Genomic DNA, 26,465 nt, shown 5'->3' on the forward strand with positions numbered 1-26,465 from the left:
GCAAGAGATCACTTCCTGAATGTTTTGGTTTTTTTCTTTTATTGTTTGCCTTGGAACATACCAATTTAGAACTGATGGTTGGCTCTTACCCTCCTCTCAATGCAGTTTAAATAAAAATTAAGAACCAATTTAACCAGGTAGGGTAGGTCTGTTGGCCGGTTACTGTGGCAACAGGCATCCTCAAGACACACAGTCACTAATAAGTTAACTGGATGCTCCTTGTCCCAACCATCCACATAAGCCATCTCACTAAACTGCTGCGAGTGACTGGCAACTTTGGGGGGGGGGCAGGGTGTGTGTGTGTGTGTGTGTGTGTGTGTGTGTGTGTGTGTGTGCGTGCCCGCCCGTGGGTCCGCCAGGGAAGCCGATAATCCAATTTAGACGTGCAGCCCTCTCATTTCAGTTTCATCGGCGTGCTCATTTCGAACTAAAGGGATCTGAGCAGTAATTCTATAAACAACCAGCATTTAGAAATCAGACGCAACAAGATCCCCCGGAGGTATAATTGCTTAAACCAGGCAACCTGAAATGGTGTCAGTCTCCTATGGCAGCAAGAAAAAGGGGAAGAAATCTCACCTGGGAGATGAGGAGCTGGCCAAAGCCTCCAGCCAGCTGAGCTTTGCTAAGGCGGCCCCAGCACCCAAGAAACAGAAGGCCATCCGGTAAGATCCAATGAGGATTTTTCGAAGCACTTAACTGTCGCACTAGAGACCAATGCATTTTACATGGACTAAATTTTTTTTAAATTCAAACCACAGATTTTAGTGTCAAGAGGACCATTACATAAATAAGTTAAGGAAGACCAACCTGATTCAAATCACTGGTCTGCCATCTCACCATCAGGAACGGAGATGACGTAACCCAGCTGATCCTACCTACATCGTCTCGAAAACGTTAGGAGTAGTTGTATCTCCTTTTGAAGCACTGGGTAGAGCCTACCATGTATTTACCATGGCTCTCAGTGAATACCGGCCCTCAGCATTATGTTCATCTTTTGAATAATAAAAAGAATTCTATTGGCTGCAACATTAGGAACTGGCTTTGTTTCCAAAAGAAAACTGCTCTAATAAGAAAAGGAAAAAAAAAAAGTCAATCTTGATTATTTTGGAAAAAAAAAGGGGGGGAGGAGGCTACTGACAATCAGTAACATTGAAAGACTTAAATACCCAACAGAGGTATTTTAAAAGGTTTTTATTAAAAACCCAATCACACTACTGAGGCCTTTGGCACCGCCCTTCACGGTCAAGGCACCAGAGCCCTCCTCCTGACACAGAAGCTGTGGTGGTTTGAATAGGAACGGCCTCCATAGATCCATGTGTGTGAATGCTTGGCCCACAGGGAGTGGCACTCTTAGGAGGTGTGGCCTTGTTGGAGTGGGTGTGGCCCTGTTGGTGGAAGTATGTCACAGTGGGGCAGGATTTGAGGTCTCAGATGCTCAAGCTAGATCTGGTGTGACACTCATTTCTGTTGCCTGCCTCTCAGCTCCTTCTCCGGCGCCACGTTGGCCTGCACACCGCCATACTTCCCACCAGGACGATAATGGACGAAACCTCTGAAACTGTAAGCCAGTCCCAATTAAATGTTTTCCTTTATGAGAGTTGCCATGGTGATGTTGTCTCTTCACAGCAACAGAAACCCTAGCTAAGACAGCAGCTCTCATATTCCTTCCTCCTCCTCCAGGTTACCCTTCTTGTTCTTGGCTTCCAGAAAACATATTCTCCCAGTGTCCTTCTGGCCACTAGTCAAGTCTTAGCTGGTTTTTCACCTTCTCCCTAAACTTAATAATTTGATGTGCCCTAAGGCGCAGTCCTCTGGCTTTTTTCTCACTTTAGTCTCATATCCTTGGGGATGTTAGTGGGGCTTATAAATTTAAATAGCTGGCGTAACTAAGCTGGCATCTTTCCTGTTCAGAGCTCTACCCTTGGCTTCTATGAACAGCAAGAGCAACTTCATGCTTCTACTGTGACATCTAAAAGGACATGTCGGGCTGGAGAGATGGCTCAGTGGTTAAGAGCACTCACTCCTGCAGAGGGCCAGGGTTTGGTTTCCTGCATCCATATGGTGGCTCACAACCCTCTGTATCTCCAGTTCCAGGGGATCTGACACCCTCTTGTGACCTACATGGACACCAAGCGCAAACACAGTACACATATGTGCATACAGGCAAAAACTCATAGGCATAAAATAAAAGAAGTTTTAAAAAAGAAAATGTAAAGGGCATGTTAGAGTCTGCATGCTTAAGCAAAACAGAATGCCAGTGTGTCCTGGAAATTGGTTCTAAGCCATTTCCACCACAGCTCATGGAAATTCCAGCCTTACTTTACACTACAGGACGTTCTTAGTGCCTCTTTCTTTCACATTCCACATTCATCTTTTCAAGATTTCTGCTGACCCGACATTCAGAATGCATCCAGAATCTGGTCACTGCTTCCTGCTCCCACGGCGGGCACTTGCTGTGAGTCCCAGACCTCCTGTCAAGATCCCGCATTAACCTTCTGCTAGGTGTTTCAATATTTTCCCTTTTCCCTTTATACTCGGTTTCCATCAGAACCACTAGAGAGAGCCTCTTAAAATGCACCAGGCGATAAGATCTACCAGATACGACCCCCATGATTTTCTGGCTCTCTCCCTAATTCAATTTGCTCTAGAAACTCAGCAAACGTAGGCTGGATAGGCCTTTACCAGCCCCTGTGAGATACTGTTAGGACATGCTGGCCAATTTGGCTGTGTTTGTGCACCTGGAGCCTCAGGCCAGACCAGATAGCTTATGCTTTCAATGTGATTTATAGTGAATGCCTGCTGTTGCTGTCCTGAGCCCTGGCCCATACTACATCAGTTTGACCTCAGGGGGTCAGGGCTACGGACCTAATGTCAGTCATCCATGTGCCCCACACCTAGATGCTGGTCCCCCGCCCCCCCCAAAAAAAACTGGATATGAAGGCATGGTGGATTTTCTTGGTTGGGAATACTGCATGCACATTATTATGTTTCCCTTTTGGGAAACAAGACTTCCTTCCATGACTCCACTGACAGACAACCATGGGGAGCTTGGCCTGATCTCCCCTGATCCTGGTTACTTTTAATCTTCATTTTTTTTTCATTACAACAACCATACATTTGAGCAGAATATGTTTTCTCAGCTCCACGAATCTTTCTACTAAATCACCAAACCCCAGGGCAGCCCGAGGGACCACAGACACACCCAGAATTTAGCACAGTGTCCGGCACATAATAAGCTGGCAATTAAAGTTGAATTGAGAATGGAGGGCGGAATGAATATGGCAAATTACTGCCACGGTGATGCCATCTAAATATTTCCCTCTCCTCTTCCCGTCTCACTCTGCCTCTTCCCAGATTCATTCCCTTTTTCATCCATTCTAATTTCAAACATCAGTCCTGACCACTTGCCTAGTAAAACGGCAGCCCTTAAAACTGTCACTAAATCCAGTTACGGCTGATGGAGAGGTAAGATTTAGAGATCAACATCATTTGGGTAAAAGAGGCTTTGCCTCCGCAGGTCATCTTCTGAGCCAAATAATTTGTTTTGCTACGGGACTCCTGCCCTTCAACCTGGCTTGAACCCAACTTTGGCATGCAGGCACCAAAATTGGGCTCGGGCCGCTCCTGGATGCTCCTCACTGAATTGGTAACAAGGTAAATGTATTTGCTTGGGATTTGACAGCCGGTGACAGACAGGACAGGGAAGTGGCCAGGGCCCTAGTTTGGCTACACAGAGCTGATGTATAACGGCATGCGCGTGTGTGAGATTTAACGATGGTTGGTAACACCCAAGGCATTGAGGTTTCCTCTAGCCCGCCGCACTGACATCTATCATTTTAATAGCCTCCGAGGAAGAAAAACGGTTTTCTCATTAATACCCTGGATTTGACCTTCCACTTGTCTTGATTTGAAGCTCCATCATAGCCGGGAATGCAGCCGTGCCCATTAGAGGAGTGGAGTGGCCCCTTTCTAGGGATCTATTTTTCCCATGGAGTCAGAATGGGAGAAAGCCAGGGCTGAGGTGGACAGGGTTATAGGAAAAGAACCCTGTTTGAGGTGCTCAAATAAAGGAGACTATGAGATACCTTTCCAACCAGAAACCAAGGTAACTTTCCTTTAATATCACTTGTCTATGGAGAAACACACACAAACACATGCACCATATATATATAAAATAAAAATTCACCTGATTTAAGAAGTTTATTGATAATATTATTTATCTGGCAATCTGATTAAAGATTGGATAGATTTCCTTTGTTTCTTGCAACCAGAGAATTTTAAGTAATGGACATGTTATACTATTGTGTTAAAGAAGGACCCAGTCTGTACTATATTGGAGGATGTTTCCTTGGTTGTTGGTTGGTTGGTTGGTTGTTGGTTGGTTGGTTGGTTGGTTGGTTTTTTTGTTTTTTTGAGACACGGTTTCTCTGTGTAGCCCTGGCTGTCCTGGAACTCACTCTGTAGACCAGACTGACCTAGAACCAGAGGGTATTTTTATAGGGTTCCACAAATAATCCTAAACCACTCCCCCACCCCATGTAACAGCAATGACCACAGTGAAATAATCCCCACGGTGGCATTTGCCTTCCTACTGTATGTGCTCAGAAGTAGGACAATGGACTTGTTAAGCGGTACAAAGGAAGGAGGGATTTCATCCGCTTAAGCATGGAGGGTTGGACACTCTGAAGCACCCCTAAAACAGTTATCCTTGGCATGGGGGGATTAATGAGAAAATATTTGTTTTTTATGTGAAGCTAAGCCGCCATATAAAATCTGTAATTCTGATTGTACACGTTAAAAAAATGGACTATAAAGCCAGTTTGATGCTGCTTAGGATCAATTTAGTTAAGCAAATACCTAGCACATCCCTAGACTTGCTCAATGCCTACATAATTCTTTCCCCCAAAGGGGGAACATCACACATTTATTAAACATTTGTTGTGAAATAATCTTTTTGTACACTGTGAAGATATGTCTTTGCCAAGGCACCTTCTGATTGGTTTAATAAAGAGCTGAATGGCCAATAGCTAGGCAGGAAGAGGTTAGGTGGGGCTTCTGGGCAGAGAGAGAGGAAGAAGAGATGAATTGAAGAATAGAAGAGACACCAGAGGACACAAAGAGGAAACAGGAAGTACAAAATGAAAGAGAGGTAAAAAGCCATGAGGCAAAATGTAGATTGATATAAATGGGTTTAATTAAGTTGTAAGAGCTAGTGGGCAAGCCTAAGCTATTGGCCCAGCTTTCATAATTAATAGTAACTATCTGTGTCCCTTTTTTTGAGCTGGTAACCCAAAGAAAAATCTGTCTATAAACATTTATTTTAGGTACATTAGACTGTGACATCCCATGAACCATAAGTTCTCTACTCTAGGGAGTTTCCATTCTACCTAAAACGTGAACAAATCCATGAAAAACTAAGCTTAAAACACAAAGTAGCAATAAGAGGCAAGAGCTTACCTAAGAATAAGTCTGAACATTGTCTGTGTTTCATCACAGAACTAAATAGACCGTTAAAATAGGTCTATGAGAAGACAGAATTCATACTGTATCTGTGCTATAACATAGCCATGGTGTGTGTGTGTGTGTGTGTGTGTGTGTGCATGTGTGTGTGTGCATGTGTGTGTGATATAACATAGTCATGGTGTGTATGTATGTATGTGTGTATTATACCATAGCCATGGTGTGTGTGTGTGTGTGTGTGCATGTGTGTGTGATATAACATAGCCATGGTATGTGTGTGTGTGTGTATGTGTGTATTATACCACAGCCATGGTGTTTGTGTGTGTGTTATAATATAGCCACAGTGTGTGTGTGTATGTGTGTGTGTTATAACATAGCCATGGTGTGTGTGTGTGCATGTGTGTGTGTTATAACATAACCATGGTGTGTGTGTGAGTGTGTGTGTGTGAGTGTGTGTGTGTGAGTGTGTGTGAGTGTGTGTGTGTTATAACATAACCATGGTGTGTGTGTGAGTGTGTGTGTGAGTGTGTGTGTGAGTGTGTGTGTGAGTGTGTGTGTTATAATATAGCCATGGTGTGTGTGCATGCGTGCGTGCGTGCATGCGCACGCGCGTGTGTGTGTGTGTGTGTGTGTTATAATATAGCCATGGTGTGTGTGTGTGTGTTATAACATAGCCACAGTGTGTGTGTGTGTATGTGTGTGTGTTACATCATAGCCATGGTGTGTGTGAGTGTGAGTGTGTGTGTGAGTGTGTGTGAGTGTGTGTGTATGTGTGTGAGTGTGTGTGTGTGAGTGTGTGTGTGTGTGAGTGTGTGTGTGAGTGTGTGTGTGAGTGTGTGTGTGTATGTGTGTGAGTATGTGTGTGTGTGTGTGAGTGTGTGAGTGTATGTGTGAGTGTGTGAGTGTGTGTGTGTGTGTGTGTGTTCTAACGGCCATGGGGTTGTTACTGTGGCTGGAAAGATGACAACATCTAACCACCTGCTCTTCCAGAGAACCTGAGATTATTGGCTCCCAGCACCCACGTCAGGCCGCTCACACCTGCCTGTAACTCCAGCTGCAGGGATTCAATGTCCTCCTCTGGCCTCCATAGACACACACACACACACACACACACACACACACACACACACACACACACATCTTAAAAATAGAGCCATCTAGAGACTGCCAAGATGGCCCAACAAGTAAAGAGACTTGTCATCCAAGTCTGGTGACCTGAGTTTGATCTCCAGAACACCACATAACAGGTTGAAAGAGGAAACTCACCCCTCACAGTAGTTCTCTGGACTTCACGTGTGTGCAAGAGCACATATACCCAGACACACAACACACACACACACACACACACACACACACACACACACACACATACACACACACACACACAAATAGATAGATAGATAGATAGATAGATAGATAGATAGATAGATAGATACATACATACATACATACATACATACATACATACATACATATATACATACATACATACCTTTTAAGGCCACCTGGGAAGATGGAAAAGAGAGGAATTAATCATGTCCCCTTCCTCTGAAGGTGTCAGAGGAGAAGTTAGTTGTAACTATCACAACTAACAGGGAGGGTGGAGCTTGGTCTGGTGTTACCCAGATGAAGAGGGAAACATTCTGGCCCAGGGGAAGTCTGTGAACAAAATCAGGTTAAAGGACTGGTAAATGAGAAAACACGTAAGAAGCTTGAGGCCCATGGACAGAGTGGGCTGAGGCCATTGTTGGTAGGCTTGTAGAGGTCAGATAGGCCTTCCCTGAAAGGCTTGGGTGAGACCAGAAGTGTGCCCAACTTCAGACACTTTTCAGGTTTTTGAATGTTTTCATATACAATATTATCTGTCTTGGAGATGGGACTCAAGTTGTAATGCAGCATTCATGTATATTTCATATAAATAATGTGCACACCACACAGAGGTCATTTTGTACGATTCTTTGGTTTTGCCTGTGTCTTCACTGTGACCCATCCCGGGAGGCCATGGGTGGAATTTCCCATTTGTAGCATTATGCTGGTGCTCAAGAAGTTCTGGGTCTGAGAGAATTTAAAACTTCAGAGCTCTGGCTTAGGGAGGCTTGGCTTGTCCTTTAACAAGGTAAGTGAACGATGAATGAGAATCTGGAGTTTCGACAGGAACATTATTTAATGACTGTTTCATGGAGGGCATTCTAGCAACCAGGTCCAAGACATGTTGGAAAAGGAAAGACACCAGAAGGATAGAGATCCTTCTTCTCATTCATCCACGTGCCCATCACATAGGCCGCTGGGATGAGGTTCCTTAGGAAGGAGCTTGCAACTCCTGAGCCTGGGGCAGCTCTGTAGCACGAATCTTAAAAGTTCTTATTAATAAAAACAAACCTGGGGCAAGCTATTAGGATGAATGCTGAAAGATCGAAGAGACAGAACAGGCCACAGCTAGCCTCACCTTGCCAACTTCTCAGCTGATTCTGTTTCCTCAGACTGGAAGCCTCTGTGTCCTTATCCAAAATGGATCTCAGCCAAACTGTTGTTCAAAAGCCTGAAAGCTTAAGCAGGCTCTAGTTCCTGGTCCTCACGCCTTATATACCTTTCTGCTTCCTGCCATCACTTCCTGGGATTAAAGGCGTGAGTCACCATGCCTGGCTGTTTCCAGTGTGGCTTTAAACTCGCAGAGATCTGGATGGATCTCTGCTTCTGGAATGCTAGGATTAAAGGCGTGAGTGCCACCATTTGCTGGCCTCTATAGCTAGTGGCTGTTCTGTTCTCTGACCCCAGATAGATTATTAGGGTGCACAATATTTTGGGGAACACAATACCACCACACAGCTCTGATCTCCAGCTGTGTTGAGCACATCTGCACTTTATTTGTTTGTCTTTTAAGATGCCTAAAAGTATAAAAATGAAAGGATTTCTCACACAAATTCAGATATGTATTTTTTTCTTTTAAAATAATCAGATCTGGCAGAATTGTGCCCACATTCCAGCAGATGTTGAGCTGTAGATAAACCTGTACACTGGTAGTGCTCAACCTCTGGGTCACAACCCCTTTGGTAAACTTCTATCCTCCAAAATATTTACAATACAATTCATCCCAGTAGCAGAATTATGGTTATGAAGTAGCGATGAAAATCATTGTATGGATGGGGGGGGTCAGCACACCATGAGGGACTGTAGTAAAGGGTCGCAGCGTCAGGAAGGTTGAGAAGCACTGGTCTAAACAAGAGACACGATAACCAGTTTCTATAGTCTCATTGTTTCTATTGTTTCTGGAGTTGAAACCGAGCACCAGCGGCCACAGATGTGCTACGCGCCTCAGGCTCACTTACAGTAGTGAACATAGTGTTTGAACCTGTGCCGTTGCTGAAAACAGGAAGGTGAGCAAAAATGAGAGATTAGGTCCTGTCAGGACCAGCGGGAGAGAGCAAAGCCCTGCACAGTGGCGTGCTCCTAGAATCCCAGTACCTGAGGCTAAAGCGGAGGGTTGTGGAGAGTCGAGGCCAGCCTGGACTGCGTGGCTCTGGTTGTTTCATTCATGTTACTCTGAAAATCCAACAAAGAGATTGAAAAGGGCAGGCACAGAGGCAGGAAGTGTACCAGGAGAGTGAAGTAGTTCTGGGGGTCGAATATTAAGGAAAAGGTAAGTTAATAGTAGCTTCGGGCCATCATCATATAAGAAGAGAGTTTGGGACAATATGAGTGAGGTCTGGAGTAGAGAGGACGAAACCAGAGGTATGCACACTGACAGCAGGAACACCGTGATATCTATTGGAGGCCACGCAAGAATTTTGCCTATAAGGGAGAAGAGAGAAAGGGAAAGGATTTCTTAAAAACTAGAATTGAACATAGTTAAGGCTAATTGGTTCTGGATTGGATAGGATTGGCAATGGGAACATCTAAGGCAAACCCACTGAAGGAAAGAGGGGGTTATTGGGGTCCAAGTTCTTTCAGACCTTAGGAAGCTTCTCTGCGCATGTTCAGCTCTGCTTTCAGACCGGCTCTGGCCCAGTGTAGGTAGTAAGGTCAAAAGAAACTCTGACTTGGCGACCTGTTGAGGAAAGTCCCACTCATCCGTGGTCCTTCAAGTTTGTGGCCTAAAGTGTAAAGACCAGGAGGCAAGTTGTGTCTGCTCCATCTCAAACATACCAGTGTGACCAAGGACATTTTGGCTCCTCACCGGAAGGGTACCTATGATAGGAGATCAAAATCCAAAGGGAGAAGGGTGGAGATGTTAGAAAAATAATGGCTTTAGAACCACTAGGAATTTATAACAACTGCTTTGGAGCCCCTCGGGGGGATGATAAAAGAAAGAAAACCAAGTCTAAGGTGACTTTGAGCTTCACAGATTGGCCATCTGAGTGAGGCTAAGCCATGTACAGTAAAGTCTGGAGACAAAGGTGAGCGCTGATAACTCAAAAATTCTATGTTTCGCTGCCCCCTTGGAGCACATCGAATTTAATATTCCTCAATCCCAGGAAGAGGGTCTGAAGAACAAACAGGCTTAGGACAGTATTCAAGCAGGTGTCTCTCCAGACCAAGAGACAGGAGTAGGGTTGAGATCCCAGGGGCATGAGGAGCAACCAGAGGACTTCACTGTGGCTAAGTTTGAATAGTCTGGATCTACAGCTCCTATGGAAGGGTCAGGGGATCTTCGGGGCAGTGTTTCAACAATGAGAAGAATCACAGGTCATCAGGATAGCATTTTGTGAAAAGAATAGGCACTTAGATCTTGCTCAGTAAGTAGGGTCCATGGTGCTCACTGGTACATGGAAAATTGGATGATGAAGCTCCAGGATAGCACTGGGGAATTTCATTCTTGGACAACCTTCTTGAACGGGATTTCCATTTGAAAGGCAGCAAATTGTATCTGGAGAAGGAAAACAGGCTGAAGTCTGCCTTGCTTTACTCCCTCGTTACTGTAAAAATGACTTAATAGGAGAATACACCAATATGAATGGATAGAAGCTCTCTGGCAGGCCAATATCAAGTGCATTAGAAATATGACACCTAGTGTTTTCTCCTAGGAGCCTCATCCCAGCCCTTTACGTAGATAAAATGACATAAGAGTGTGATTAATAATATTGTAAATCCTGTTGATTGGAAAACTCAGGGACATATGACAGATTGATCTGACTCTCTGATTTAAGCCAATATCACGGAAATAACCTTTCGGGTCTTGAGCGAGAGTAATGTCTTGCCTGCAGGATAGAACACAACACGAGGAAATGCAGTTGTCTTCCAAAGTTTGTTTTCATACATTAAATGCCCTCAAAACCTTTTAGATTTGAAACTTTAGGCCTAGGTGCCCAGCTACTGGCCAGAAAGTGCCACTATTTCATTAACCTCTGTACGCTATTCATAAAATATTAAAAGCAAAATAAGAGAGGGAGAGGAAATATGCCAAGACGCTATCTGAGAAAATATCTAGGTGATGAGTTTGAGTGACTTCTCCCTGCTTTGCCGCATTTCACAAGCTGTTGTTTTGCTTTGTTTTACAGAAATCTGCAATTGGGAAAAAAAATAAAGCAATATTTACATTAAAAAATAAAGAGGTCCAAAACTTTACAAATAAAAAGGCTTCTTCCCATTAGCCCTACCTAGAAAGAACCACTTAGACACAAGTGACTAACGCAGACATAGCCAACACTTTCACACACACACACGCATGTGACATGTCCTGGCTGAGGCTCCTCCTTGGATTCTGCTCTACCTCAGGAAGTTCCCATCAATTGGAGTCTTCTCGCTGACCCTTTCTCTTTTGATTAGATACCTTTTCTTTTGTTTTGTGGTCTATCTCCTAATGTCCGTATCTCAATACTCACCTGAGAAACCATTCATCCCCTGCCCATCTTAGATTTTCAGCTTCTGGTCGAGTTGACGCCACACTTGGCGCCAAGCCTGGACATGTGACTCCCTCCTAACCAACCAGATTGTATTTCCTGGCTACAGCTACTGTTCAGAAATGGGTAGATGACCAATCAAAGTAAAGTAGCTAAAAGGAGGACGAAGCGGGTATTCTTCTCTGAGGAACTTGAACTTGGGTACCCAAGTGATATCTTTATAGGTGTTTTGCAGGTGTGTAATGCCAGAAAGTGAGACTCCTCTAGAGAAAGAGCTCTTCTTTGCATCATTTGAGACCTGAATAGAGTCAGTCCCAAGGTCCTCCCTGCTTCTGGACTTTTTTGTTATTTATGTGTTTAAACCAGTTCGCCTTTAGTTATACCTCTGACAACTGAAAGAGCTGCAATTGAGGGAGTATTTTTTTTAACTAATCTCCTATTTCTGGGAATTGTTCCCAAGAAATTATACTGTTTTACCAGGATAAGACCAACAGAGGTGGATAAGAAAATCTGGAACTGTGTTCCTTTTAGTGCATCAACTTCAAATATTTTTGTAGCATTCTCTTTTAGATCCTAGATGCCAATTTGCCAGTTGCATATGTAAGTACAACTACCAATGCCTTTGGTGCAAATAAATTTATCTAAAGTCAAATAATGCATATAAATGTCAACACACCCAGTCCAGTAAATAAATAATGCTCTAGAATATTCTAAACAGTTCACAATAATATTTCCTATGTTTTGACAAAAACACTGGATGCAATAGGTAATGTTGTCAACTTGGCTGAATCTAGACTCACCTTAGAGATAGCCTCTGGGCATGCCTGTGGGGGATTATCTTGATTTCTTTAATTCAGGCGGGAAGCCCCACCTACTGTGGGTGGTTTCACCACTTCCTGATAGAGATCCTGGATTGAGTAAGTAGAGAAAAGGAACTGAGCAACTGCATATACTATGGTTCTCTGCTTCTTGACTATAGATGGGATGTGACCAGCCTTGTCAAGCTTCTGCTGCCTGAACTTCCTCTATCACAATGGGCTAACCCTTGAACTCTGAGGCAGAATAAACCTGTTATCTCTTAAATTGCTTTTGTCAAGAGTAGTTTACCACAATGATAGGAGAAGTAACTCAGATATGAACTATAAAAACGAGTAAAATGTCTCAGTTTCCTTGAGTTTCTTATTCTCCAGTGCTGGCTGGTTTCATGTCAACTTGACATGAGTCATTTCAGAAGAGGTCGCCCCTACCATACTGGCCTATGAGCAAGTCTGTGGGGGCATTTTCCTGATTGGTGATTGATGTGGGAGGGTCTAGCGCAGTGTGAGGGCTGGTATGTTATAAGCCATATAAATTAGTGTTTTATAAAGGAGTATATGAGCCGGGCGTTGGTGGCGCACGCCTTTAATCCCAGCACTCGGGAGGCAGAGCCAGGCGGATCTCTGTGAGTTCAAGGCCAGCCTGGGCTACCAAGTGAGCTCCAGGAAAGGCGCAAAGCTACACAGAGAAACCCTGTCTCGAAAAACCAAAAAAAAAAAAAGGAGTATATGAAATATAGTTAACCTAAATAATAACTTTATAGTTTAAACTTGAAAACATACCTATGGGTCACCTGAGTATAAAGGCTCACCTAATTATTCCACATAATATAAAGAACTTATTATATTTGTCGTCTTTGAGTGTATTCTAGGACCATATAAACACACATTTATGTCCATGTGCTAACTAACACATCTGTAAACCCAGCACATCAGAGGTGAGGCATGAGGAGGATTACCAAGTTCAAGTTCAACCTATGCTGTGGCAACTCTTCTTCAAAGAAAAACAAAGCCAGGCATGGCAATATGGCTCCATCAGTAAAGTGCTTGCCATACAATCCTAAGGAGTGGAGTTCAGTCCCTAGCACCAACGTCAAACAGCCAGGCATGCTGGCACATCTTGTGACTCAAAGACAAAGGGATTGCTGGGGATTGCTGGCTTGCCTGTCAGCCTAGCTAAAGCAGCAAGCTCCAAGGAATAAGAGAGCCTGTCTCACAAACAAGATGGATGGTTTCTGAGGAACTACATCTGGGATGAATTCTGTTTTGCACACATACATGCACACAAGCATGTATGCACTGGCACCTGCAAACACACACACACACACACACACACACACACACTCCACCGATCACTTATATAGCTGATGTTAACAGGCATCAGGTGACAGGAGTACTTCATTCTACTAACATTTTCAGCCTGAAAACTCAGGCAGTTTTGATGTCTTTGGAGCTGGATAAGGGCAAACACTGTCCATATTCACATTTCACATTTTGCTATTTTTTCACATTTTCCATTGTTACAAAGTCCCAAACAATGCCAAAGAGTATCATTACTACTGAAATAAAATGTTACTAATTAGGCTCCTTAATTGACTTTCGTACACAGAAACTACTTTTGTGGGCTTTGGGGAGCAGTCTCTTTACTGAGACAACTTTTCTTTGGTGGCTATGGCTTATGATAAATCTTATTATAACTTTCTCCAGTCAATAATGCCAACAGCTATTCAGACGAGTATTTGTGCTTGTCCCTTTTATAATAATCTCACTTTTGAAATGATAATTTACCTACTATCTTCTAGGACTTAAACTTTGTAATGATTTTTTTCCACAAATTGAAATGGACCTTAGACATACCAGAAGCTCAATGAAACTGGTTGACACTAGTTATGGGGGTGTTAGCATAACAGTATTTTCGACTGCTTTCCCCTCTCCTGGCATCTTTCTTTCCTTCCCTGATACTCAGGCTATCCCTCTAGATTTCTATGTATCGAGAAACAGAGATGGGCTCAGAAGCATAATAGAGTATCAATAATTTTTAAAGGCAATTTGATAAAGAAGCATGCAATTCTGGATCGATAGGTCTCATTCCCATGAAGCTTGAAGTAATTACACTGAAAAGTGCATTCATTTGGAGGATAGGCCTGGCAGAACTCTGTCATATAATTTCAAATATATATTATATCATGCCAGTAAGCTCTGTTATAGAAAGAAACATTCCACTTAGTTGTGAAGAGGTACAGAAATCAAATAAGGATTGCATCCTGGTCTAAGCAATAGGAAAATGTTCTTCCATCCATTCATCCATCCATTCATTCACTCATTTGGTGGCAGCTATCTGATCAGTTGGCTCCCTGATAAATTTTGGGACTGCAGCAGAGGCATCTCACTTTCTAGTGGTGAAAACCTACAATTAGCATTCTAATTAGACAGCAGAAGTAGGTCACAAGATAAGCGTTGCAATAACTAAAGCAGAGAGGCAGAGGTGAAAAGACAGTTTAAATCCAAGCATCATAGAAAGACTCCAGTAAGGTAACTTAGGTAAATACTTACACAAGTTGCATAGATGTGGAAGAACATCATGGTAGAAGCAATGGTAAACACTTAGATAGCATGCTTGTGGCCCAGCTAGGACAAGGGTGGGCAGGGTAGAGTGGTTGGAGTGGTGGTGGAAAGACAGAAGGGGAACAGGTCCCAGTAAAAAGTCCTAAGTGGAGAAGACCAATACTAATGTGGTTGGCTTTTCCTTTGAGTGAGATGAAGAGCTGTGGATGCTACTGAGCAGAGGAGAATTGAGTGGACAACAGAGAATCCTGAGGAATCATTTGCAGGCTGTGTTGATAATTCTGAAAGCTGTTAGGATCATCCAGAGGAAGGTGGCAGGTGGAAATCTGTAGTAGGCGGCGAGAGAAGGTTGTATTCTGAAGTCCTTGAGGGTAGTAACAAGGAGATAGATATGTTGACTCACTGGAGTTTGGACCAAGAGGAAACAAAGATCTAGAGACAAATTCAAGGTCTTTGGCTAAGAATGTGGGAGGGTAGAAAAATTGTCAGAATGTGCAAGGAGGCCAGGGAAAGAAAGTATAACATTAAACAGTATTGGAAATGTCACTGGCCAAATAGAGAATCTACTACTATTCTTTGTTAAATGGGCACAATATCAAACTGCCTTATAAGTTCTTATTGCAGCACTCAGTTCTCATCAGAAGCTTCCTTTGGCAGTGTACATTAGTTAATAGAGAGCTTCGCCACTGGTCAACATGCAGAGAACAGATGTGTGTGAAGTGCCCAGCCATAAATAGACCTGTGTCACAACCTTCCTCCCTCTCCTTCCCCCAAGACTCAGGGAACTTTGCAGAGGAAGAGGCAGAAATATTGTAAGACTCAGAGCTCAGAGAGGATGGCTGGAAAAGAGGATGTTCTGGACATGACAGGGCTGTTACTCTCATGAACTCACAGCAGCCATGGCTGTGGGCACAAGACCTGTACAAGAGCAAGCCAGCTAAAATTTCAGCATTAAAGGGGTGGGGTTCAGAAGCCCCTCCCCCTAGCTGAGGAGCTTTTGACAGTTGATACCTGCTGTGGAAGGGAGAATCAGTTTTCTTCAGGGATATTTCTCTGCTAAATTAAATTGGCCATACTCCAATGGATGCCTCACACTCTCACATACACTCATGCACACACTCTTGTACACACCCATGCACACACTCATGTATACACTCTTGCACACATAAGCAGCACTAATTGGACTCAAGAGGACAGCTTTTGAAAATGTGAGGGAGTCCTGGAGGTGTCCAAGAAGAGTTGAAACAGAGGAAGTAGGGGTGAATATGATCAAAATGCATTGTAGACATGTATGAAACTCGCAAAGAATTAAGAAAAATGTGTTGCTTTTAAAGATTTGTGTAATGTCTCTGGCCAAATTGAGAAAAGAAATGATTCCCCTTGCCTCTCATTGCCCACAGTCAGCAAGGACCAAGCAATTCTGGTCCCTAATTGGAGATTAGTTTTCTTGATATGGGGTGCTAATTACGTACAGATTGCAAATATCTTTGGCTCCACAGATTATAAATATCTTTTGCTCCTAGAATACCTTTGAAGCTTAAAACATGATTCTAGAAACTTAGGTTTTGTTCATTTTGGGCACTGGTACTTCATCCCATAAACAAAACTGCTCACTTGGGGAAAAAAAAATACATCGCCAACACCTATTACAGACCAGGCAAGATGCTAGGCAATGTCAGCAGGAACATTAGGCATTGGGAGTGTAATTATGAACAGTGCACAATTTCCTTCCTTACCTTTTCATCTTTTTCTAGCATTTTGATAATACACCTCTGATATAAATAGGCTATTAGGAGGTAAACAGTGCTGTGCTGTCCCCAACCCAGAGACCGATTTAGCCAGAAATGGCTGCTAGGAATCCTGATCTGAAAACGCCAAGCAGGAAGAATGGAGGGGGAAACGCTGCCTGTGAAATAGATGTTAAATATGAGTGTGACCTAGGAGAGAGCGAGGCCATTCATATTTACTATGTAAAATGTTTTCCATTACAGAGACACTTCAGCTCTGCCATCTTCTAGATTAGGAAAATCAGACATGCCACGTTAGTGATTTCTCTGGGGCTGCGAGGCTCCGGAGCTTGGGGCAACATACATCAAAGTAATATGGCTGTGCTAACACAGACTGGAGGTGGAGGAGGAAAACACTGGAGATGGATTGGAAATGTCACTGAATCAAAATGACCGAGGCAGCTCACTAAATTGGCAGAATTAATCAAAGGGTAACTTTGAGGGAGCGCACAGGGGTGAAGAGGGTGAATTTGATTGTCACTGGGAATCCGAGAGGTAGGGAAGCCATAGTGGATAGACCTCACTCACACTGGCCACGGAACCATCAGGAGCCGGCCAGGGGGAGACACAGTGGAGTATCCCTTGACAATTCCCAAACTTAGTCTGATTTTCCTGATTTCACTCAACCTTGTGCTAGTCTTTCCCTCCTTTTTAATTTTAACTTGATTTTTATTTATTTTTTCCTGCCAAGTAAGTGAATTTCGTATTTGAGATCCAAAGAGAGAGTAGAGTCCCAGTCAGCCTTTTGCTTTACTAGGAAGCATGCATGCCCTCATTAACCATCATGTGCCACTGGGCAGTGTTTTTTGGTTTTGTTTGTTTGTTTGTTTGTTTGTTTTGGGTTTTTTGTCTTTGTTTTTATTACTTATTCACAGTTTAAATGTTATATAGAGTTTGGGTTGAAATGTTATTAAAAATATCAATTTGTATTTATCCTTTTGGAAAGAATTGGCATGTTTACTTTGGGGCATTAGTATTAATTTTAATGTATTCTCCTTTTCACTTGTAAACATTCATTTCTTCTATTTTTATAGATGAGGTACGGAGTTAAAGAGGTAAAGTCCCAGGAAGACACCCAGAACTGGACATTAAACCTGTCATGCCTTGCTCCAGCCCCTCCTGACCTTTAGATCAATCGAATTTTACTTTTGAATGCTTTCAAGCTTCAACGAGAATCCAACAAGGGCGCTGGAATGCAGCCGACCTCTTCACTCCAAAGCCGGCCCGGAGACACAGAAGCTGTCCTCTCTGGATGCGGTCAAGTCAGATCTCTCCCCGGTCCTCAGCTAAGTACAGGAAATCTCAAATTTTCAGCTAGTCTTCAATTTCCTAATTCCAGCCTCCAGCCCCCTTGGGCCTTTCTGCTTGACCTGGCAGTCTCTGCCTGGCAAACCAGTCTAGTCTGGTTGGCAGCCTCCTGTTGCTAAGTGCTCACAGTGTTGAGGGGATCCGAAGAAAGCCTAGATGTTCTGGCTCTGGAGAGGCCATGTTGCCCTGACAAATACTTCTATGGGACTTCTTCTTCCCATCTTGTTTAATGAAGCTAAATCTTTCCTCTAATTATTTCTTTCACCTTTAGTTATGTTTCTGACCTTTTTTTGGTGGCGGAGGGGGCGGGAGGGGATTTTATTTTGGCCACAAACTGGTAAGTTTGAGAAAAGTTCCCTTAACCAGACTTATGGGGATCCTTGCTCTGATTGACTTTTCAAAACAATTTCCATTTGACTTTCACAACGGCTACAACATAAAAGTGATTTGTTGAGTGTCACTAATGACCTTTCTCTGGAAAGCTTGATTCAGATTCCTGGCGACAGTAAACAACATCTATCAAAATCTTCCTGTGGCACCTTGGAACCAACAACCATCTCAACACGTTGCCTCTGAGTCCTTCTAAATTAACCACATCCTGTGCACCGCATACGTGTGCGCACACACAAGGCTGATTGATTTACACGTGTATTTTTGGCATTTATAGCTGATGAAGATGAAAATGGGGAGCATTCTCCAGGCAGGGGAAACTCATCTAAAGTTTTGGAAGAACATCGATCCTCATTTGTAACATTGGTACTCACTTTTGCAGTGTGAGATTTTAGAGATAATTAGCAACTCCTATCATTGGGAAGAACGGGTCATCTTGTATTGTCTTTTCCTTAAAAGTAGAGGAGGCAACCAAGGCCGCAGATCAGAGAGCATTGCAAAAGAATCTTTCTGCCCCTCACAAGAACAAGACACTTTGACAGCATTATTTGGAGCCCTAGTTGGTCCTAAAAAGACATCTGTGGGGAGGGCTATTCTTCAGAAGCGGTTTTCTTTTTTATTTCAATGAGGAAATGTTGCACCCAAATTGGCAAGCATTTATGTAAAAATATCAAACCCAGGGGCTGAGTCTTGGCAAGCATGAAGACCTGAGTTCAAATCCCCAACACACCGGGAAAAAGCAAGGTAGTACTTATGTGTGCCTGTGCTTATTAACCTCATAACTGGCGGGCAGAGTTCTAAGAGCTCACAGACCAGCCAACTTGGCTGAACCAGGAAGCCTCCGTTTCAGTGAGAAACCCTGCATCAAAGCAATAAGGCACATAAAGAATGGTAAAGGAAGACCCCTGAAGTCCTGCTAGAGCCTACATATGCATGTATGGGCATAGACACCACAAGCTTGTGTGCATGTTGTACCAGCATACATCATACAAATGCATACAATTTTTTAAATTAAGAACAAAAGATCAAATCCCATTAAAATCATCTCACGTACCTCAGTAGTTAACTTTCAGCATCATGACAGGACCTCAAAAGATAGGTCCCTTCATTAATCACTATACAGAACAATTTGCTCTATTTTTAAGGTCTTTTTCAGAACTCTTTCCTGTTTTAGAATAAGCCAGCAAGGCAACGGTCACAAGAAGATAAACCAATGATACTTAGTTATGCAATTTTACCTCTAATGCTTAAAGGATAAACACTACAGTAATAACAAAATAAATAGTACAATCAATGCAGGTAATTTTACACTAAGCGAGAGAGAAGTACCAGAAAGACCCAGACAAAGGCATCACCAGCACTGTCAGGAGACCTTTGTTCAACCTCACAACTGTGAAGATGACCGTTGTGATCTCTCGCAACATGCTAAGGGACTTAAAATGTAGAAAACTCAAATGGGTTGCTGGAAGCATGGGCAGAAATGCCTCCAAAGGCAAAGCTCTAGGGAAGAAACACAGTAGAAAGTCAGGTTTCCAGATGCCAAGGAGGCCATTGATGATGCCAAAATAGAGAGGGAAGGCGAGGGGAAAGTTTGGGAGTGTGGGTATCAAATTGGCTTCGCCCCAGATGTGTTAGATAGATAAGGCTGAGATCTCATTGAGGGGGATCATGTAATTTCTTGTATAAACAGCAATTCCTGGGCGTCTCTGTTAAAAGGATGTTTCCATTTATGGGTCCCCTACCCACAAGCTCACACACATACACAAAGTATGTATGTAAGTTTGTGTATGCTTATAGTTCCCAGTGTTTGGGAATTCCCTAAAACTCAGCTTTTATCAAAGAAACTCATTGATGAACCCATGCTCTTGAAATGGAGATGATCTGAGCCCCAAGGCTTCTTCTGTCTGCTGGGTCACTATTATCTCTGCCATCACAACTGTTGAACAGAACCCAAATTCCCCCACTGAGGGCAAAGGAACTACCTACAGGGGGTTGGTTGGCTCCAGAACAAGCTCCCTTAATGCCTTCTGCCCCAACTTTAACTTCCACTCCAGCTGCTTCTGGGAGTGAATTAAGCTTATTGGGAAATCTCAGTAAGTCCCTCCTCTTCCGGCTATCCCTTCAAGTCCACACAGATTTGCCTCGATTTCTATGAAAACAAAACAAAACAAGGTTTAGAAATCGGATCTATTTTAAATATATTTATCATAATTTGTATTCCTTAAAAAAAATCTTATGATATATTTTTTTGCTATTGCTCTGCAAGTCTTGCAGAAGGTGGGAGCCTCCTGAGCTGATTTATACCCAGTAACATAAATAGGTTGGTAAACTCAGAATTCTGTTCTGCGGATGAAAAGATTTGGTCCATTCTAGGTCTGTGCTCATTTGAGATTATTACTGCTCATGCAACATCTATGCCTTCTGTATATTTGTGTGACAGTTATGATTTTCTTCAGATTTTTGTTATTGTGCCATAGTGTACCTGGAGATGTCACAGAACACCTTTGTGGCATTTCTTCTCTCCTCCAGTCTTTAAGTGGGTTCTGGGGAGCTTGCATCCCCAGGCTTGTATGGTAGCACAAGCTTACCCACTGTGCCCAGCAGGTACTGCCTTTTTTTCCAGAATGCAACAGTACTGAGGAGTGTTCTCTGTTGGGTGTTGGATTTTGTTTCCTTGGTCAGTTTTTCAATGTTAAGATGCTTCACTTTGGCTTCACTTTTTTGGTTCATGGAGCTTTTTTTAAAGGAGTACTATGACTTTACAAAGGAAGAGTAAGAATGGAAAGGGTTTAGATGAAAGGACAAGAAAGAAAAAGTCAAACCAGAAAAGAGAAATGCCAGAAATGGAGACTCGGGGGCAAGAGTACAAATCCAGAGCCAGGAAAGAACTCTGACAATAGAGATAGAAGAACCAAGAAAGAGGAGGTAGAGGGAAGGGCATCGGGAAGCCAAAGACGGTGTCTAGTGTGTAGAAATAGCTTAGTAAATAGTCGTTGCTGTAGCTACTGTTCAAGATACTTCTTAAAAAATGTAGTTTGTTAATACTTTAATTAGTCTCTGTGTATTTGTGTGTATATGCATGTATGTGGTGTGTGTGTGTGTGTGTGTGTGTGTGATGTGGTGTGTGTGTGGTGTTGTGTATGTGTGTGATGTGGTGTGTGTGTGTGTGTGTGATGTGGTGTGTGTGTGGTGTTGTGTATGTGTGTGATGTGGTGTGTGTGTGTGTGTGTGTGTGTGTGTGTGTGTGTGTGTGTGTGTTAGTGTGTGCATGAGCATGTGTGTTTATGTATAAGATTGTAGTTGGGGAGGATAAGAGCCTCCTAGTGTTTTCTTTATACTCTGACATTTTTTTATATTCAACAATGGATCTTCAAACTCAGAGAGGGTTGAAAGAAAAAAAAAATAGAAGAGAAGCACCTTTCTTTAGAAGTTCAAAGCTTGGCCTTTGAGGTCTCAGATGTGCAGGCCCAGAGAGGATGCCTGCAAGAAGACATGATAAGATAAAGGAGATCTTCTCATGCCTGCCTGGAAGAGCCACTGGATTCCCTGGGCCCAAGGGTTGTGGATGGGCACTCAATGGTGGCAGGCTGAAGGGAAAGTCCAAAGGGCGAAGGATAGGCTACCCGTAAGGGGTGGTCAGACCAGTGATGGTATGGAGAGAAACATGCACAGGGATGTCATGTATGTCTGTCAACACAGAGTGACAGACAGACACTAACCATGGTCATAAGAGGTGGGATAGCATCCATAACAGTAATAGATACTAATAACTGTCACAGAATATCTGTGAAACATTGTTGAATGCTTAATGTAAGCCTATCAAAGCATCTTACATGTATCAAATCCCATCAACTCAACTACCCTAAAAGATAGTAGGTGTTATGTTTGAATCCATATTGCCAAATTCTCACCAAGCAGTTAACTCATTATGAAAGGCCAGATACCTAGTAGGTATTTAAGTATTTAGTACAATTAATGATTTTAGAAAAAAAATTAATCTGGAGCCAACAGTTCACAGACTGGAATTAGAGAAAAGAAGGGACTATATCAGGCAGGGATGTGAAAGGGCGCAAACAGGGTGTGTCCAGGGCCTGAGAACAGATGCTCTAGGGTGTTGGAAATGACACCAACATTCTGGTCACTGTGTCTGCGAGATCAGGCACATAGAGAAGCAGCAGATCGAAGGTGGAGTGATAAGTCATATCAGAGAAAAGCTCGGGCTTGATCCCACCTTAAAGTCAGGGCAAAGATTGCCACACAGCAGAAAACATCACACCGCAATCATCCATAATCAATAAGTAATTCAGCTGCAATTTCTCATCTCATCAGATGGTTGATAATCAATGCCTGTGTCTAATTGCTTAAGTCACAAAATTGAGAGTGTTATGACATCGCCCCGAATCAAGACCAGTGTAGACGGTGGAGAGATAGACCAGCTAGGACTCCTTCTTAAAATATTTTACAGACAAAAACAGATCATGGGATTCAGGCCCTGGAATTGACAACATCAAATTTTAAAAGACTCATGCTAAGCTGAATAATGGTCCCTCAAAGACGCTGTCTTAGTTCAGACTGCTGTAGAACAGATTCTTACAGACATGGCAGCTTGAACAGTACACTTCATTTCGGACAGGCGTGGGAGTCCAGGAGCAAGGCATCATGAGAGCTAGTGTCTGGTGAAGGCTATCTTCCAAGTTCATGGACAGTACCTTCCCACTCTGTCCTCATTTGGCAGAAAGGGAGCCAAGGAGCTCGACCAGGCCCTTTTCATGAGGATATAGATCTCATGCGGAAAAGCTCCTCATGAAAATAAATCACTTGTCAAAGGTTCTACCTGCTAACACTATCACCCTGGGAGTTATAGTTTCAGCCTATCAACACTAGAAGAATACAATCCACAATAGATGCCCACAACCTCATTCCCAGAACTTATGAATAGTCTGGATTATTTGGCAAAAGGGAAATTAAAATTGCTGATGAAATTGTGACTGTTACTCAACCTTAAGTCTGATTTTAACTAAGGGAATTGCCTTGGTGTATTCAAGTTGGTTTATGCAATCACAAGGGTATTTTAAAAGGTGGAGGCAGAGACAGAAGATAGCTGGAGAGATGGCAACATCAGGAAGATGCTCTAACACTGTTTATTTTAATGATGGGAGAAGGTGCTATTAACAGAAGGCACATGTGTATTCTCTAGAAGCCAGTCAGAGCTTGGCAACAGATTGTCCCTTAGAGCTTCCAGACAAGAATGCACCTAGCCAGCACCTTGATTTTAGCCGAGTCAGACCCATTTTGGACTTCTGACATCCAGACTGTTAGATGATGCATATCCATTGTTTTAAGTCACTCAATTTGCAGTTATTTGTTACAGCTGTCATGAGGAACTAATATGGTACACTGGAAAACAGACCATTTCTCCAGATAGTTCAGATTTTTATCTTAGCAGTGGATGTGTGGAATGATACTTGCCTACATGAAACATACAAATACTAACAAACAATCATTGATTTTTATTTGTGTTCCTGGCAATGTGGACAGCCAACTATGAGTTAAGCATAAAAATGCCTAACTGGGTCATCGACATTTACATTGGAGACAAGTCTAGGATCCCCTGAGAGAAAACATCTTCCTCTTACCTGGGCATATCCCCTTGGAAACCAAAGGTGTTCAAACATAATAATATGTCTGAACATGGATGAAATATGATCCTTTGTTTTAGTAGCATAATGTAAGGGGGAAAAGCCCTGCTTCAGGGAAAGCTTCTTAAACTATGTCAGCAGTTGATAGAAGAAAATTTTGGCTTCATTTCCTATCTGTCAGATTCTTTCCCTGCCTTCTCTCAGCCAAGTAATATGGCTCTTCCTGCTAAGACTTCAGGTTCTTCTCAGCAGGGTGTAGGGTTAAGGGTCATGTGGTCCCTTTCAGATCAGCGCAACCCTTAACCTTATTAAGGAACAAGACAAGAGAATTCCAAGCAGCATGAGAGGCCGTAGTCCCATTAAACTTCCTTTAACCAAGTCCCCAGTGGAGTATGATAACACAAGGAATGTTGCCTTGGAATGTAGAATGAAACCTGCCCTGTTCAGGGGTCAGAATCTGGGGGCAAACTAAGTTTGGTTAAAAGAACACTTTAGTTCATTTTAGACAACTTATTGCTTGGGGGCATCTGAGATGGAACCAGCTTTGTGCTAACTCAACATTATCACCTGCACAGGAAACTGCATTACCCACCTGCTTAACTCGAGTCCGGCACAGAAAACAGCACCTCTGACCTCAGCTTCAGACTTTGAATTTCATGAGCGGACACCGACTCTCTAATAGAATCAATTAACCTCTGGCCACATCATAAGCCAATGTCAAAAATGTAAGCATATCCCTAAGAGGAAAAGAACAAAAGTGGTAGCCAAGAAGAAGTCTGTGGCAGTCTCAAGAATTCCTTCTGCCAACAAGTGCTCAGGTCTCAGCTTCCTCCTGCTAGCCAGATGGTCAGATAATTAATGATCAACCAAGAATGACTGAGAGTTCAACCAAGCATGGTGGACAGACCCAACAAGTATAAGACATACTTAATGCTGTCTAGAAATTTGTAATTAAGTTAAGAAAATCAGCCAGGGATGGTTACAATGACTAATCATATGCTTCTCTGTGTATTTATTGGTCATACCTCTATACTATAGACCCAAGAACATGTATGTCTTATCCTGTCACATCCATAGCACCATCCATGTACAGGTGTGTATTCAACACTATTCGTATAAGTTTGAGAAAAATTGAAGCCATAAGCATTGGAACAGTAGCACCAGGACTTATGTCAAGATATTAAAATGTAAAAGGTTTTTTTTGTAGCCCCTCTTAGGCAATTGGCCATGTCAAAATGAAGTTGAATATCTCCTTCCTCGCCACTTCCTGTCAGAAACCCATCAAAATGGATGATGAACACAAGCTTTGTACTTTCTATGAGAAGGACAAGGCCACACAAGTAGCTTCTCATGCTCTGGGTGAAGAATAGAAGGTTTGTGTGGTCCAAATCAGTGGTGGAAATGACAAACAAGGTTTTTCCATAAAGCAAGATATAACTCGAATTGCTAAACAGTCTTATTAAAAAAAAATCCAGAGCCAGTTGTTGGGGTAAAAGCTGAAAGATCAGAGAGGCAGAGCAGCCAGCCACTAGTTCTTACCCCTATGAAATCCTCCACTGAAAGAGAGTGAGCTCCTCTCTCCACCTCGCCTTATCACTTCCTCTCTCCACCCAGATCTGCCTCACTTCCTGTCTGTCTGTATAGACCTCCAGACCTCTATGGTTAACTAGTGGCTAGCTCCTCCTTCTGGTTTTCGGGCAAGCTTTATTTGTTAGAGCACAAATAAAATATCACCACAGCAAGGTGTCTTGACCCATTGCAGAGTCTGCCTGTTGCCAAGTAAGGGGCATTCCTGTTATAGACCAAGGAGATCTGGAGAGAGGAAGCACAAGTCTGTTTGCAGATGTACTGATGGATGCCAGTCTGAGTGTTCTCAACTTGGTTATTATTTAAAAACAACAATGGAGAGAAGGCTATTCCTGGACTGATGGACACTACTGTATCTCTAGGTTGGGGCCCAAGAGCTATCAGGATCTGAAAGCCTATCAGTCTCTATGAAGAAGATGATGCCTGCCAATATGTTGCCAGAGAACCCTTAAACAAAGAAGGGAAGACGCCCAGGATCAAAGTACCCATGATTTAGCATCTTGTTACTCCACATGTCCTGCTACGCAAACCCTGACATATTGCTCTAATGAAACAATGCACTAAGGAAAACAAGAAGAAGGCTGTCATATAAGGTAAATTTTGGCCAAGAAAATGAAGGAAGCCAATGAAAAATACCAGGACCAGATCGTCAAGAAACATGGCCTGTCCTCGATGAGAGCTTCTATTTCTGAGTCCAGTCAAAAATAAGTCCTTGAGGGTCCATAAGTAATAAACAAATGAGGGGACATTGAAAAACAAAGATCTTGAGATGTAGTTTAGTAGCCATGATAAACTTAGTAATAAATAAAAGCCATATTTTCCCAGCACTACACATAAGATTAAAAATATGCTACTCATTCATAAGAAGCATTGTGTATGTGTGTGCATCTACACATCCATGGAAGTTAAAGAGACCAAGGAACTTCATATATTACAGAATGAATCATGGAAAATTTAATCTCCCATCAATTGCATTTCATTACTAATGCAGAATTTAGGTAAAAGAAATCAATTTTTCACAGTTCAGAAAGATTGTTCAGGACATGTCTGAATGGGTAAACTGCTTGCCTTCCAAGT

General features: G+C 42.7%; 1 long non-coding RNA gene across 1 annotated transcript; it reads left to right on the forward strand.

Moving 5' to 3' along the window:
• The first annotated feature begins 1,423 nt into the window (after positions 1-1,423).
• LOC121823751 (uncharacterized) lies at positions 1,424-26,255 on the forward strand. The gene is made up of 3 exons (XR_006065322.2): positions 1,424-1,560; positions 3,518-3,654; positions 17,499-26,255. It is a non-coding gene; the product is annotated as an uncharacterized LOC121823751 (long non-coding RNA).
• The last annotated feature ends 210 nt before the right edge of the window (positions 26,256-26,465 follow it).

This window comes from Peromyscus maniculatus, chromosome 18, assembly GCF_049852395.1.
Source record: "Peromyscus maniculatus bairdii isolate BWxNUB_F1_BW_parent chromosome 18, HU_Pman_BW_mat_3.1, whole genome shotgun sequence".
NCBI classification, from domain to species: domain Eukaryota; kingdom Metazoa; phylum Chordata; class Mammalia; order Rodentia; family Cricetidae; genus Peromyscus; species Peromyscus maniculatus.